General features: G+C 39.7%; 1 protein-coding gene across 28 annotated transcripts in view; it reads right to left on the reverse strand.

Moving 5' to 3' along the window:
- RIMS1 (regulating synaptic membrane exocytosis 1) overlaps positions 1–17,341 on the reverse strand; it is a 582,755-nt gene that overhangs the window by 480,546 nt on the left and 84,868 nt on the right. The gene's annotated exons all lie outside the window — the stretch shown is intronic.

Consider the following 17,341-nt stretch of genomic DNA (forward strand, 5'->3'; position numbering starts at 1 on the left):
GCACAGAAACGTGAGTGCACACACACACACACACATACACACACACACACACAGCTAAGTCCAAACAGGATCAAGTAAGACTAAGAAATCAATATATAATGTGAAAAGAAAAGAAAATGGTGCCATTTCAAAGCCATCCCTCCTGGGCTCAAAGGAAAGAAATGTGGTAACTATCTAGAGTGAATGCTAAACTCTTGGTGGACTGATCACCAGTCATTGGAGAAGAAGGACACTCTGGCAGGAAGGTTCAGAGAACATTCAAGAAGGCAGTTGCCAGGGAGAAGTAATACCCCAGGGTATTACTGAGCTCTGAAATGTTAATATAACTTACTCAAGTACAGTGCACAGAAAGTTACATTTCACTGCACTGGGAAATCTTTAGCAATTCTCACTCAACTAAAAATAGCCCACATGGCATGTTGAATCTTTACACGCATTGGTTTGTGAAAATATCGGAAATATCACCAACTTTGGAGAAAATCTTGAAGAATTATATGTATGAGAAACCATATGCAACCTTCTGTCTTAGTTCATTTCCTTTCTTCTTTTTTTTTTCCCTCCTGAAAATTCAGGTATTTAGGCAAAGTTTTGGGGAAAAAAGAAATCTGCCACTCAATTAGAGTTTTCCTTCAATATGTTTTTAAATAACTCTTCTCCAATAAAAGTGGATTATTAGCCAGCATGAAAGACCATGTCTGCATAAGAAAATTCTAATTTAATTTTGAGAATTCAGTGGTTTTGATTTAAAACTATAGTAAATGACATATTTCATCTGTCTGCCTATGCTATAGAATCTTTTTTTTTTAATTCATTTTAATTGGAGTCTAATTACTTTACAAAATTGTAGTGGTTTTTGCCATACATTGACATGAATCCACGATGGGTGTACATGTATTCCCCATCCTGAACCCCCCTCCCACCTCCCTCGCCATCCCATCCCTCAGGGTCTTCCCAGTGCACCAGCCCCGAGCACTTGTCTCATGCATTGAACCTGGACTGGCGATCTGTTTCACATATGATAATGTACATGTTTCAATGCTATTCTCTCAAATCATCCCACCCTCGCCTTCTCCCACAGGGTCCAAAAGACTGTTCTATACTTCTGTATCTCTTTTGCTGTATCACATATAGGGTCATTGTTACCATCTTTCTAAATTTCATATATATGCATTAGTATACTGTATTGGTGTTTTTCTTTCTGACTTACTTCAGTCTGTATAATAGGCTCCAGTTTCACCCACCTCATTAGAACTGATTCAAATGTATTCTTTTTAATGGCTGAGTAATATTCCATTGTGTATATGAACCACAGCTTCCTTATCCATTCATCTGCTGATGGGCATCTAGGTTGCTTCCATGTCCTGGCTATTATAAACAGTGCTGTGATGAACATTGGGGTGCATGTGTCTCTTTCAGCTCTGGTTTCCTCAGTGTGTATGCCCAGCAGTGGGATTGCTGGGTCATATGGCAGTTCTATTTCCAGTTTTTTAAGGAATCTCCACACTGTTTTCCATAGTGGCTGTACTAGTTTGCATTCCCACCAACAGTGTAAGAGGGTTCCCTTTTCTCCACACCCTCTCCAGCATTTATTGCTTGTAGACTTTTTGATGGCAGTCATTCTGACTGGCATGAGATGGTACCTCATTGTGGTTTTGATTTGCATATTTCTAATAATGAGTGATGTTGAGCATCTTTTCATGTGTTTATTAGACATCTGTAGGTCTTCTTTGGAGAAATGTCTGTTTAGTTCTTTGGCCCATAAAAACCTCATTTGAATTTCTGAATTTTTTTTTTTTATTAGTTGGAGGCTAATTACTTCACAACATTTCAGTGGGTTTTGTCATACACTGATATGAATTAGCCATAGAGTTACACGTATTCCCCATCCCAATGAATTTCTGAAATTTAAAGCTCTTTTTGGATCATGAAAATAAACACATCAATACTCAAAAACAATGTTGCTAGAATTTAAATGTACTTAATTTAAAATATACTAACTTAATTAATATACTTTATTTAAAACAAAATAAGAAAACTGATTTTTCATACTAACTTATATCCTGATCTCAGGTCTAGAGTGAATCAGCTAGCTGTTGAATCTGTTGTCAGGGAGAAAATGATTAGTTTCAGATTGCTAGTTATTCAATCAATTTGAGGGGGCACTAAGCTATGCCAATATGTATTCCTACATTTTCTAATCTGACTTTTTTTAGCTGAAATTGCTTCTAGAGAAGGAGAAGAAGAAGAAAAAAAAACCTACATTCAGAATAAGCGACATAAAATAATACAACGGCCTCCTCAGACTTTTGTCAGCCTGAATGAATTAGCATTTCTTTAAAGCAGTACTTGTGTCTGTTCTATTGCAGTTTGAGGGATAAACCCAAGTGGTGTTGCCAGTTGTAATGCGTGGAAACTGTTCAGCCAACCACTTCCCATCCTCTGCCAGGCATTAATCATAACACAATAACAGGGACCCATCATACTTACACACCACAGTGATATACCAGCGCACTGCAGTGATCAGGGGTCTTCCTTTGCTGTGTGCTAAGGCCCTTCAGTGTGTGAGACTGTTTGCGATGCTCTAGGGACCCCCACCAGGCTCCTCTGTTCATGACGATAAGAATACTGGAGTGGGTTACCATGCCCTCATCCAAGGGATCTTCCTGACCCAGGGATCAAACCTGCATCTCCTATGTCTCCAGCACTGGCAGGAGGGTTCTTCACCAGTACCACCTGGGAAGCCCCAAGGGTCTTCCTTACATATGATTTACTCCTTCATCCAGACACAAAGAGGCCACAGAAAAGCCACAAAGCCGACTTTCCAGAAAAGCTGTGGATGTAGAGGCCAGGAGTCCAAGAGGTGTGACCTCTGATTCCTGCAAAGTCTTCAGTTACTTGGGAAGGAAGGTGGACCCCTCACCATCTTGGCGGTACCTGTGAGCACCCCTTATCACTCAAGCATCACTGAGGATTTATTCAAATGAGGCATCCTGTAAGCATCTCAGGGAAGCTCCCCCGGACTCCGCCTTCCGCGCGGCTGGGTTTTATGAATGACTGCAATCAATGCTGAACGACTGCCAACTGCCCACTCTTCCCTGCATCGTACACACAAGAGAAACTCGCCCTGCCGCAAGCCCGCAGATGAGGCTGTGGCAAGGCTTTCATCTCCCCAAACAGGAACTAAATGTGCTTCCAGAGACTTAGAGTATGTGAATGAAACATTCTCAATGCCTTCAAAAGGCACAATTTACATAATCACTTTCTCTCTTTTCAGTTTCCATTTTGGTGCCTATAGTCACCAGCCCCACTTTGGCCTCCCCTTCCCTGCAAAATAACTAAAAAACAAACAAATAAACAAAAAGCCCTTATTGTTTTATGAAATTTTATCTCAACTGAGCTTGATGACAAGGTCATGAGTCTAGTGACAGCACTGAGCTGTACCACAGATGCGGACACGTATGCATTTCTGCTCTCCATGTTTGTGGTTCTAGACTTTACGGGGTTTTTCCTCCAGTGATAGAAACAATTACACTCAAACAAGGCTAGGGGAAAGTGTGTCTGTGCCTGCTCCCGCTCCTGGGTAGGATTGTACTAGTTGTGCATTTGTCACAAGAGTTTGTCAGTTACAATGACATCATGTTGAGAAAATGAAATACTTTTCAAACATACAGTATTCTAATTTGCTGATCGCTGATCAGACACACAGAATAAGGGAAAAACAGGCAAGAAGAGGACTCTGTAACCAGTCACTTTCTTCTGAACCTTCTATTCAGCACCCGAGACCCTTCTAACATAAGACATTAGGGAAAAGTACCAAAACATGTGCAAACGTCTTGTCTCCACCCTGATTGTTTCTTAACTCCAGGCATCCAGTTGCTTCCCCAACACTTTTGCTTGGGTTTCCAGTAGGCTTCTCAAAATCAACACTTTCAGTAGGAATCCACCTTTTCTTAGACACCTGACCCTCCAGGGCCAGCACCATCTTGGCTGGTTGTAAATGTTTTCTCTAGTTGTTCAGGACAAAAGCTTCAGTCTCAATGACTCACTCCTCTCACACCTGTGTCCAGTCCATCACATTTGATTCTCCTTTCAAATATGTCCATTTCAGCATCTGTCCATTCCTCCCTCTTCCCCTGTGGCTACCCCGATGGGGTCAACGCTACTTTACATTGGGTTCCTGAATCAGACTTCTCACTGGCTGCTGGCAGAGACCCTTTGGAAAGATAAATCAATCATGACTCCTCTGCTCCAAATCCTGCAATGGTGCCACAGTTTACCCACGAAAACGCAGGAGTCCTTGGAGTGTCATCTGGCCTCACGTAACTCCCAGTGTTCTTCTCCTACTATCTCCTCCCCAGCATCCACACCCCACTCATGCTATCCCAGCTGCAGTGACCTTGCTGCTGGTTCTCAAACACACTGGGAACTTTGTACCAAACATTCGCTCCTTGACATGTATAGGACTAACCCTCCCCTCTTTGCAGTCTTGGCTCAAGCGTCAGCATTTGGTGGTTCCTGCTTGAATTCCCTCCCTACTGTGCCGTCTGCTCCCATCAGACTTTCAGTGCCCTTCAGTCATCTTGCTCTGGTGGTGGTGGTTTAGTCATTAAGTCATGTCCAACTCTTGCAACCCCAAGGATTGTATCCTGCCAGACTCCTCTGTCCATGGGATTCTCCAGGCAAGAATACTGGAGTGGGTTGCCTTTTAAAATCTGCCTCTCCTCTTCAACCCAGCTTGAAATACCAGCTGCTCAAGAGGAAGGATCTCTGTTTGGTTCACTGGCAAAGGCCCAGATCCTAGAACAGGGCATAGTCACATAGAACATCATAGTCACTCGCTATATATTTGTTAAATGAATAAGGCAAAATGCTTCATATTTCCAGCTTGAGTAACTAACATGCTAAGATAGTTATTTACAAATATATTTAGGTAATACTTTTTTGCATGATTACAGCATATTTATATAAAATATCTGCAAAATATAAATGACCAACAAATTTTATGATTTGAATAATCCACTATATTTGTTTTTATATGACATGACTAAGGTTCATTCTTTTTCTAAACAAGAAAAAAATGATTAATTTTGTGGAAAAGACTCTTTAGTGTCACATTGTTGCTTCAAAACAATGAGACACTATTTAACATCTAGTATCCTGCTCTTTTATCAAATAACACTTTAATATAATTGTACATGAGGTAATTCCTTAATAGTAAAGAGAGAAAATTAATCCCCCTTTCTTTTGATTTTTGTAAACAGTGTAGGAAAATAACAAAAAAACTTCTGTTTATTGTCATCTATTTTGAAAATGTCCAAGAATATTCAGTTAATATCCTATTTAATCTTCACCATGCTCTGCAAGGAGATCTGATTGCCTTATTTGACAGATGAAATAATTACAACTCTAAGAGGTTAAATTTATTTTCCAATGATAACTGGCAAATGTTAATATTTTAAGAAGCTAAGATGTTGTATCAAGTTTTGTTTGGGACCAAAGGTAATGTCTTTTCCATCATTCGAAGACTCCCTCTGACATTAACACTCAAAAGATGAATGAAAATTAACACAAATCAATCATGAAGCTACAGAGTACAGTATCCTCAGATATGTTTCAATATAATTGAGTTCATGATATAGGTATATTATTGAAACTATTCAGATATCTCACATAGCTGAGTGTTCTTAAAACATTATTCTAGTATTCCAAGACCATATTCTCCAAATATACCAGCAGAACAATGGTGACAGCAGGTGTCAGGTTGGCTAAATTAGAAATGCAGAGTGACCTTGAGACCAGTGGGAATGTAAAACTCAAGGCAGGTCATCCTGTATATAGAGAAAAACAGCTTATATAAGAAAAAGAGTCAAGAAAGTGAAAAAAAATTAAAAATTACTTGCAAGACAAATATAATTTGGTTGATAAAAATCTCTTCAAAAATATTTTTCAAAGGAGGTCTTCAAAAGTGATCTTTTCATCTCCATTTACTAATACTGAAAGAGGAAAAGTTGAAAATATTATTTTACAAAATGAACTTTAAAAATTGTGTATTCATGTCTACTTAGCAGTGAAGTGTGATGACTGCTACCTGTAAGATGAAGATGAAACAGTGACAATTCTACACCAGATGGGAAAAGTGGATGTTGCTATTTTGAAAAGCCAGATGTACTAATCACAGATCAAAAGGGTATGGTCTACCTCTGATGTACATTCAGGGAATGCTCAGAAGCTACATAAGAGTGACCTTTATTTTAAAAAAGACAATGAGGACAGGAAAGTTAGGCTCTTAATTATAAGAAAAGGGAACCCAGCTGGCCAGTTTCCACAGTAAGTGGTGAGGGCAGTTAAATCACCTTAACTAGGCCAGGAATTTATTCACAAAACCAGACTAAAAAGTATAGGATTCTAAAATAAAGGTGATAACAAGATATCGATTTGCTACAGAGATTAATGGGTGATTTTAAAGTCGGGAAAAACAATTTTCTCAAAGACTAATAAGAAGGAAAATAATACGTAAGAAATCAAGCCCTTGGTCTTCTGGACCATTCAAATCTGCCTGTTTATCACCTCTCATGTCTCCAGGATGCTAACAGGTTTGGTTCTATAAGGTCCTAATACTGTTTCCAACATGGCAGCAATATGCCCAATTAACCTTTTACCCAAGCTAATATTTCCTGTTAACACAATCAGTTTCTGTCTCCATGAGCCATTCTCAAAGTGTTACATAGACCTATGAATTTATATCTGCTACCATTCCCCACACACCATCCTGCTGACATTTTTCTACTTATTAATCTGTGTGCATTCACCAGAATGACTTGTGTGCATTCAATAGAGGGGAAAAAAATCTTATCTAGAATAAGAGGTAAGGTATTTCCAGCTAGAGGAAACCTTCCTAGAATCAAGCCAGCAGAGGCACCAACGAGGCAAGGGAAGCCTGAGCCACCTTCCGGACCCTCGAAGACTAAAAGTGGGGGACGGGGAGACTTCAGTGGAAAGACAGGAGGTTGAGGGGAAAGAGCAATGTGAAAATAGAGAGTAAGGTAAGGTAGGTTGAGAAAAGAGTCATGAGGAGGATTTTACTTTTTTTTTACATCTACAGGCACAATTCCAGGTGATGAACTCCCCGTGGGAAAGGGAGAAGTTACATGGATGGAGAAGAAGTTACATGGATGGCATGACAAAGGATGAGATGGTTGGATGGCATCATCAACTTAATGGACATGAGTTTGAGCAAGCTCTGGGAGATGGTGAAGGACAAGGAAGCATGGCATGCTACAGTCAGTGGGGTCGCAAAGTATCAGACATAACTGAGTGACTGAACAACAAAATGATGGGGAGAGGGGCAGAGGAGAAGTGGGAGGGGAGGGGCAGGCTCTGCTGTGTCTTTAACTCCCCCTGCTTCTCACTAACCCCAGTCTCTTGCGTGCATGCTAAGTTGCTTCAGTTATGTCCGACTTTGCAATCCTATGGACTGTAGCCCGCCAGGTTCCTCTATCCATGGGATTCTCCAGGCAAGAATACGGAGTGGGTTGCCATTTCCTCCTTCACGGGATCTTCCCCATCCAGGGATCTAACCCTCTTCTCCTATGGCTCCTGCATTGGCAGGTGGGTTCTTTACCACTAGTGCCACTTGGGAATCCAAATTCTAGTCTACGCAGACTATTTAGGTCAACATATCTAAAGCCTACTCAGAAAACATAGTCCTTCAGATTCAGAGTGAGTTGAAAAAGCAAAAACAAAGCAACAGCAACCACCACCACCTTGACTGTGAATGACAATTCACAGCAATTAGAGAGAACATCAGAATAACTCAGTGAAATCTGACTTTCTCTGACAAGAGAGGAGCATCTTCTGGATCAGGAAAGTCATCCTGGTTTGCTCCTCTGGCCCCCAGGATGGTGCATCTGTGTGGAACACAGGAACTGATTTGCACAAACAATAGCCCCACCCATTTTTGTCCCACTAAAGAAAGCATTGAAGGCAGGAGAAGAGGACAACCGAGGATGAGATGGTTGGATGGCATCACTGACTCAATGGACATGAGTGTGAGCAGGCTCCAGGAGATGGTGAAGGACAGGGAAGGCTGGTGTGCTGTAGTCTGTGGGGTGGCAAAGAGAAGGACGTGAATGAGTGACTGAACAACCACAAAAGAAAGCATATTGATCTAAAGTGAATGAGAATGGTAGTATCGAGGAATAATCTTGGAACCAGCATACAGTTTGGAGAAGGAAATGGCAACCCACTCCAGTATTCTTGCCTGGAGAATCTCATGGACAGAGGACCCCGACAGTCCATGGGGTCAAAAAGAGTTGGACACAACTGAGCGAACACTCACTCACTAACATATGGTTATCTTAAAGGGGAAATTGTTTACAGTTGTTAGTACTTCAATTCCATTCATAAACAGGACCTCACCCTGGTTTGATCCCTGGATCAGGAAGATCTCCTTGCAGGAGGAAATGGCAACCCACTCCAGCATCCCTGTCGGGATAATCCCATGGAGCTGGACATGACTGAGTAACTGAGTATGCATGCATTCACAGCGCCCTTCACAGCCCACTCCTGGGCCTTACAGCCCAATTTGGGATCCTTACGCTGCACCGTGGCTCTGTCTCAAGCCTGGCTGAGGGTGGTCTCTCCACCTAAACAAAGGGCCACATGCTTGCATGATTGAGATGAGAGACACTCATGGATCAGCAATAATACCAAGTTACAAGGAAACAGTAACAGAGAATCAAGTAAGTAAAACTGTCTTCATTAATCAAAAATGCAACTCAGCAAAACAAGATGAATTTCAAGAAATGCAAACCTATTCAGATAGGAAAACTCTATAATAACAGAAGAAGAAGAGGACAGTGAGGGACATCAGCTCACGTTTCTGGGTGTCTGCCTTGGGCCAGGGGCTGAGCTAAATGTCCCAGATGCATTTAGCATGCCATCTGCTCACAGGTCATAGGTGGCCCTTGATGTCACCCAAGTTACATGTTTACTTGTGCAGTATTACCATTTCTTCTCAGAAGCACAACTCATCATTTCAAACACTACACACTATCTGTGAAGTGCTTTGTTTTGATCAAATAAATTATTCCATTGTCATTCAAGTGTTAGCATGAGACACAAATTTGTAATTGAGTATTTCAAGCTTTAAGCACCTCACATCCTCTTGTGACATTTCAGGGTCCTAGAAGAATAGAGAGCTGTCTGATAATGCTTATCTATGGTTTAACGTCCAGGATAAAAAATTCAACTCGGTAGCAAGGAGGGATGAATGGTATTTGTAAGGATTATTGCCAGAGCTTCTTTACAACTAAAGATTTTCCTGCTTTTTATTTGCAACACAAAGCCATAGCTCTTTAAATAACGATTTTAGGATTGTTCTATGTGTGCCTTTGCTCCACAAGTATTCCTTCCTTGCTCATGGGGAGCTAGATAGCTAAATAAATATATACTAAGAGGTCCATAATAGTTCCTTGGTGCGATTTAAGTGGATTTTAAATAGATAAAATGGGGAATTGGAACTTGGAAAAGCATTAATGAAATATTTCAGGTATTGTTTTCAATTAATTATATCTAATTTCTCATTTGATTCACCTGGCTGGAAAGTTAGGGAGAAACTGGAATCAATCAGATATGGAAATGTATCGCCCATGGACTATATATATAAATGTTCATATAAGTATGAAAGTGCTCAATACTAAATATACACTATTCCTTTCCTATTGTAAATGAAGCTTTATTTTTTCAAGAGGCCATGATGCTTTTTTTACCCAAAATATGACAAAAGGATGAATCCAAATCATTTGGACATATGAATAGAAACTTTAATACCTGAATATGATCGCTTCTTGGTCCAAATATTTTTGACATTCAGAATGAGAATATTAAAAAAACTTGTAAATCATTTTTTCCTCCCCTTCAACCAAGCTGATGAAAATATGTACAGATATTTAGACAAATAAGAGAGATATGAGATTTGGAAAAGTAATCCAGGGACTAGGACTGCTGACTACTCATTGACAAGGGTAAACACTCTCTGAGCGCTTTTGACTTGATAAGAGAGTCATTCTTGTGGCTTCCGATGGGTTGATGATTCCTGAACTATCATTTCCAGAATTCAATTTCCACTACCTATCAGGTCTGAAATCTGTCTACCTGAAACCTTCCTAATGACTGAGCCAGATCAGACTAAAACACTAAACTCAGTGTCCCCCGCCTTCTCTCAGACCATAACACCTCCCAAAGTCTACCTGGTGGTCAGTTAACCCTCCTGTTACTGATGTCCACAATCTTGGTGCCCTGTGACCTCTTACTTTCTCTAATGGCCAGTAAGGCATTAGTCTACTGCTTCCAAAGTCATGTTCTTTCTGGAGTGAACTGCTTGAGTTGATCTTCTTCAAGTGCCATCTTCTCCTGCCCTCAGATTCCACAAAAGGCTTCCCATCCCCGATCATGTAAAACACACACACCACTGTCTAGTTCCAGGGTCCACCTACACACATCCTCATTCACTAATCTCTTCCTCTTAACTCAGAGTCTGTTAACAGAGTCTGTTTCTCAAGTCAGGTGCATCCATCTCAATATTTCAGAACATCCTTCTGTCACTTGCATCTCTAGTTCATATGCCACGTTTCTTACTTAAAATGATCTGCCTCCTTTTCCCTCTCCATTCACTTTTAGTTCTTACAAAATTCAACTCAAATGCACTGAACTCTAGGAAGTCTTCCAGGCTAAAGACTTTCATTAATCCTTCACAAGCATCTTCTAAGAAACAAATTAGTCCATATGTATGGATGAAAAATTTTGTTAACAGCTGGAAAGACATTCAGGAAATGCATGTTTTAGAAATAGGACGTGAAACAAAAGTGTGTTCCAGGGACCTGACTGGGAAGCTCTGATGACCATGACATCTTCGCGATCAATGAACGAACACTCACAGGACAGCTGCTCTGTGCCAAGCACCATGCCCCATGCTATACAACAACCTGAAAGCGAGTCAGCTTGAAAATCATCCATAACAGTAGTAAAGTGTCAACTTACATTTACTGAGCATTTATCACACAGACTCTTTTAAGCTCCTTGTATGCATGAACTCATATGATCCTCACAACTCTGTATGGTGGGCAAGTTAAGTAACCAGGTGACAAAGCATTTATAAAAGCCTAACGTGAAAAAGTTGGCTTAAAGCTCAACATTCAGAAAACTAAGATTGTGGCATCTGGTCCCATCACTTCATGGGAAATAGATGGGGAAACAGTGGAAGCAGTGTCAGACTTTATTTTTTGGGGGGGCTCCAAAATCACTGCAGATGGTGATTGCAGCCATGAAATTAAAAGACACTTGTTCCTTGGAAGGAAAGTTATGACCAACCTAGATAGCGTATTAAAAAGCAGAGACATTACTTTGCCAACAAAGGTCCATCTGGTCAAGGCTATGGTTTTTCCAGTGGTCATGTATGGATGTGAGAGTTGGACTGTGAAGAAAGCTGAACACCAAAAAATTGATGCTTTTGAAGTGTGGTGTTGGAGAAGACTCTTGAGAGTCCCTTGGACTGCAAGGAGATCCAACCAGTCCATCCTAAAGAAGATAAGTCCTGGGTGTTCATTGGAAGGACTGATGCTGAAGCTGAAACTCCAGTACTTTGGCCACCTCATGCAAGAGTTGACTCATTGGAAAAGACCCTGATGCTGGGAGGGATTGGGGGCAGGAGGAGAAGGGGATGACAGAGGATGAGATGGCTGGATGGCATCACCGACTCGATGGACATGGGTTTGAGTAAACTCCGGGAGTTGGTGATGGACAGGGAGGCTGGGCGTGCTGCGATTCATGGGGTCGCAAAGAGTTGGACACGACTGAGCGATTGAACTGAACTGAACATATAAATTGCAACAGTATTCATTCCACAACTGAGCTCTATTAGTATACTATTTTAGTTATTTGAAATTGCTTAAATTCCTCCTATTTTAATATAAAACATTATCTTCAAGTACAGAAACAACAGGATTAAGTGTAGGAATCTAGACTAATAATGAAATAGAGGCTTCCTCTTCCCCTCCCCCCAAATGTTTAAATATAAAGTATATTCATTCTGAAGAATAAAACTGTAGTCTATTTCATTTTTAATGTCTATGTACACTGTCACATCAGTTCTCGAGGTCATAAAATAATTATAATTCCATTATCACATATAAGTAATGTTCAGGTTGCTTTTTAGCTATCATTTCCAGAGTTCCAGCTAGTCATTCCTGGGGTTTCCTTGCAATACACCTCTTATGTACAGATCATGAGTAAAGAAAAACATGAGAGGTTGTTAGACCGTAAGACTTAAATTCAACACCCCTTCCATCCAAGTCACTAATTTCTTCTATGGCTCTTATGCTTCTGCTGCAGGCAAAACTAAGGCCACAGAGACATCTCTCCAAGTACTTGAATTCAATCTCTTTGCTACTTTCTTTATTTTTCCAAAAGCAAAGTCTTTTAATATTTTAAAAATCATGGAAAATAGAAAAGTGATCACTCATCAAGAAGAAAGAGTCAGAAAAATATATCATCTTAGCTTTAGGAGTCCTTTCAAAGTTTTAAGGATGACCTTTGGTCATCAGCCTCAAGAACTAAGATGCTTTTAAAAAAATATTGACGTATAGGTGCTTTACAATCTTGTGTTAGCTTCTACATGGCAAAGTGAATCAGCTACACAAATCTTGCTTCTTTCTTATCAGCCCCTCAATTATGTCTCCTAAGGCATTAGCTCAGGGAACTGGTCCACTCCAGCTGCAGTTCTTTTGGTTAACAATTCTCTTAAAAGCTGGCTCCACTTTTTTTGTGCAATATTTTCACTCTAGGTCCACAGGAAGGAATATAAACTCAAATTTTATAATGCCCCTCTAATATCCAGGTCCTAGAAAAAGGCCAACAGACAGAAGTGACATTCAGGGGAAATTATCAGTGTGTGGCTTCCAAAATCTGGTCACACATCAGAACCATCCAAAGAGGTTTTTAAAGAAACAAATTCTCTGGGTCTTAGCCCAGATCTGAAGAGGTGAATTTTGGATCCAGGGATTGACATGTGATTAGCTTCTCTGGGTGATTCCAATACACCCAGGTAGGCATTTGGGGATGAATGAGCAATTCAGTGACTGCACTGGATGGAGTCTTTCCTTATATGAAACTAAACCACAAGAGCCCTTCATAACTCGGGCCACATTATCATAGTCCCTCATAAAATGACTTTTCTTAAACTACATTTTAACGTTACAGCTTCAGTTCTTATGACATGTCAATACAAGAAATAGTTGTATGAAGTTGGTTTCTGCCTTTGCTGTTATTTGTCTGAGTCCTTCCTATAAACCTCTACCTTCATTCTACATTATTTCTTTTCAAATTTAGCACTCAAAAAATGTCATTTATTGTTCACTACAAATAATTGTCATAATTTCCTTTGGTCAGGGTCGTAAGCAAGCTAAGAGAAAAGCTTAAAGCTTATCATAACAACTCTGTTGGCATGGTAAGCATGTTTATAACCTCATTTTTTCTTACGTAAAAGTTTCAATTTACATTTTACTAATGTTTTATGTTGAAATATATTTGAGAAAAGCAAAAAAGAATAATAGAAAAAGGTTAAAACTTTATCCCATTAGGAAAATTTAAATTTAAATTTTTCTTACATTAGGTAACTCTAATAAGTCTTAAGGTGCATACCTGGCATAGTATATGAATATGTAAACACAATATAAATATATATATATATAAATAATAATGATTATAATGACATCTTTCTAAGGTTGACGTTATACAAAATTAGCATTTCAGAAAGAATTTTTTGCTTCAGGGAAACATTCCCTATGAACTGTTAAACACAGAAAGGAAATGATTTAATGATCAAATAAAATAAATGAGGAGAACATTAATTTAGATAGGCTGAGTAGGTTTTCTTACTGCATAAAATTTCAGACTCTTCAAAATGCTAGTGTTCACTGTTCTCTAAACACAGAAGCATAATATGTAGCATTTTCCAAGGAATAAAATACAGTTTGGGAAGTGATGACATGACACTTGATAACTGCAGCATGAGAAAAATAAGAATTCTCCACAGGATAGACTCAATGCTTGGTAAATTATTCCAGGTGACACAGAAGAGCAAAAGCTGCACTAAACTTCAGGGGAAAATATCCTGACGTGGCCACTTCTTAGTCTAAAAGCTTTATTGTGTCCACCTGAACATAGGCAAAGGCCTTACATTTCGGTGCATGGAATAAATCTATCACCCAACTTTCAGAAAGTTCATCTTCCAAGTAAGACAATACAGATTAAGAGTACATATTTTTCTCTATTCTTATATATTACTTTCACTAAGAGATGACACCAGAATTTATATAATAAATTACTTTCTTTTATGATTAAGCATCAATATCAGATCATCAAAGGGACAGATTTTGCCTAAACCAGCCATCCTTTGGGCAAAGCTTAAAGATTTCGTATGGTGGCTGGATAGCTTTTCACACAGGTAGTAATCAGCTGTTGTGTCCCAGTCCCTCAGTGGTGTCTGACTCTTTGCGACCACATAGACTGCAAAACACCAGGTTTCCATCCTTTGCCACCTCCCGGAGCTTGCTCAAACTCATGTCCATCGAGTTGGTGATGCCATCCAACCATCTCATCCTCTATCATCCCATTCTCATCCCACATTCAATCTTTCCTAGCATCAGGGTCTTTTCCAATGAACAAGTTCTTCACATCAGGTCGCCAAAGTGTTGGAGCTTTAGCTTCAACATCAGTCCTTCTAATGAATATTTAGGATTGATTTCCTTTAGGATTGACTGGTTTGATTTTCTTCCTGTCCAAGGGACTCTCAAGAGTCTTCACCAACACCACAGTTCAAAATCACAAATTCTCTGGTGATCAGCCTTCCTTAATGACCAACTCTCATTCCCATACATGACTACTGGAAAACCCATAGCTTTGGACTATATGAATCTTTGTAGGCAAAATAATGTCTCTGTTTTTTTATATGCTGTTGAGGTTGTCATAGCTTTTCTTCCAAGGAGCAAGAGTCTTTTAATTTCATGTCTGCAGTCACCATCTGCAGGGATTTTGGAGCCCAAGAAAAAAAGTCTGACACTGTTTCCATTGTTTTCCCATCTATTTGCCACCAAGTGATGGGACCGGATGTCATGATCTTCATTTTTTGCATATTGAGATTTAAGCCAGCTTTGTCACTTTAGTACTTCATCTTCATCAAGAGGCTCTTCAGTTCTTCTTCACTTTCTGCCATAAAGGTGGTGTCATCTGCATATCTAAGGTTATTGATATTTCTCCCAGCAATCTTGATTCCAGTTTGTGCTTCATCCAGCCCAGCATTTCACATGATGTACTCTGCATATAAGATAAATAAGCACAGTGACGATATATAGATTTTTTGTACTCCTTTCCCAATTTGGAACCAGTCTGTTGTTCCATGTCTGGTTCTGTTGCTTCTTGAACTGCATACAGGTTTCTCAGGAGGCAGGTAAGGTGGTCTGGTATTCTAATCTCTTTAAAAATTTTCCACAGTTAGTTGTGATCCCCAGAATCAAAGGTTTTAGAGTAGTCAATGAAGCAGAAGTACATGTTTTTCTGGAATTCTCTTGCTTTCTCTATTTATAGATTTCTATAAATCTCTTGCTTTTACTATGCTAATGGATGTTGGCAATTTGATCTCCGGTTCCTCTGCCTTTTCTAAATCTAGCTTGAACATCTGGAAGTTCTCTTTTCATGTACTGCTGAAGCCTAGCATGGAGAATTTTGAGCATTACTTTGCTAGGATGTGAAATGAGTACAATTAAGACGTAGTTGGAACATTCTTTGGCACTGTCTTTGTTTGGGATTAGAATGAAAACTGACCTTTTCCAGTCCTGTGGCCACTGTTGAGTTTTCCAAATCTGATGGCATACTGAGTACAGCACTTTCATAGCATCATCTTTTAGAATTTCAAATAGCTCAGCTGGAATTTCATCACTTCCACTAGCTTTGTTCATAGTCATGCTTCCTAAGACCGACTTGACTTCACGCTCCAGGATGTCTGGCTCTAGGTGAGTGATCACATCAGTGTGGTTATCTGGGTCATAAAGATATTTTTTGCATAGTTCTTCTGTGTATTCTTGCCACCTTTTCTTAATATCTTCTGCTTCTGTTAGGTTCTCACCATTTCTGTCCTTTATTGAGGCCATCTTTGCATGAAATGTTCCCTTGGTATCTCTAATTTTCTTGAAGAGATATCTAATCTTTCCCATTCTGTTGTTTTCCTCTATTTCTTTGCATTGATCACTTAGGAAGTCTTTCTTATCACTCCTTACTATTCTCTGGAATTCTGCATTCAAATGTTCAAATGGTTATATCTTTCCTTTTCTCCTTTGCCTTTTACTTCTCTTCTTTTATCATCTGTTTGTTAGGCCTCCTCAGACAACCCTTTTGCCTTTTGCATTTCTTTTTCCTGGGAATGGTTTTGATCACTGTCTCCTATACAGTGTTATGAACCTCCATCCATAGCTCCTCCAGCACTCTGTCAATCCGATCTAATCTCTTGAATTTGTCATTTCCACTGTATAATCATAAGAGATTTGACTTAGGTCATAACTGAGTGACTTAGTGGTTTTCCCTATTTTCTTCAATTTAAGTCTGAATTTTGCAATAAGGAGTTCATGATTTAACCAAAATTGGCTCCCAGTCTTGTTTTTGCTGACTGTATAGAGCTTCTCTGTCTTTGGCTGCAAAGAGTATAATCAATGTGATTTCAGTATTGACCATCTGGTGATGCCCCTGTGTAGAGTCATCTCTTGTTTCGTTGGAAGTGGGTATTTGCTATGACCTGTGTGTTCTCTTTGCTAAACTCTGTGAGCCCTGCTTCATTCCATATTCCAAGGCCAAGCTTGCCTGTTACTCCAGGGATCCCTTGACTTCTTACTTTTGCATTCCAGTCCCCTACGCTGAAAAGGACATCTTTTTTGGGTGTTACTTCTAGAAGATCATGTAGGTCCTCACAGAACAGTTCAATGATTTTTCTGCATTAGTGGTTAGGGCATAGACTTGGATTACTGTGATGTTAAATGGCTTGCCTTGGAAGGGAACAGAGATCATTCCATCATTTTTGAGATTTCACCCAAGTCCTGCATTTCAGACTCTTTTTTGACTATGAGGGCAAGATAATTTGGAAGTGGTCAAAGAGGAGATGGCATGAGTGAACGTTGACATGTTAGCAGTCAGTGAAGTAAAATGGACAGGAATGGGCAAATTCAATTCAGATGGCCATTATAGCTACTACTGTGGGCAAGAATTCCTTAGAAGAAATGGAGTAGCTTTCTTAGTC

This window comes from Cervus canadensis, chromosome 20, assembly GCF_019320065.1.
Source record: "Cervus canadensis isolate Bull #8, Minnesota chromosome 20, ASM1932006v1, whole genome shotgun sequence".
NCBI classification, from domain to species: Eukaryota; Metazoa; Chordata; class Mammalia; order Artiodactyla; family Cervidae; genus Cervus; species Cervus canadensis.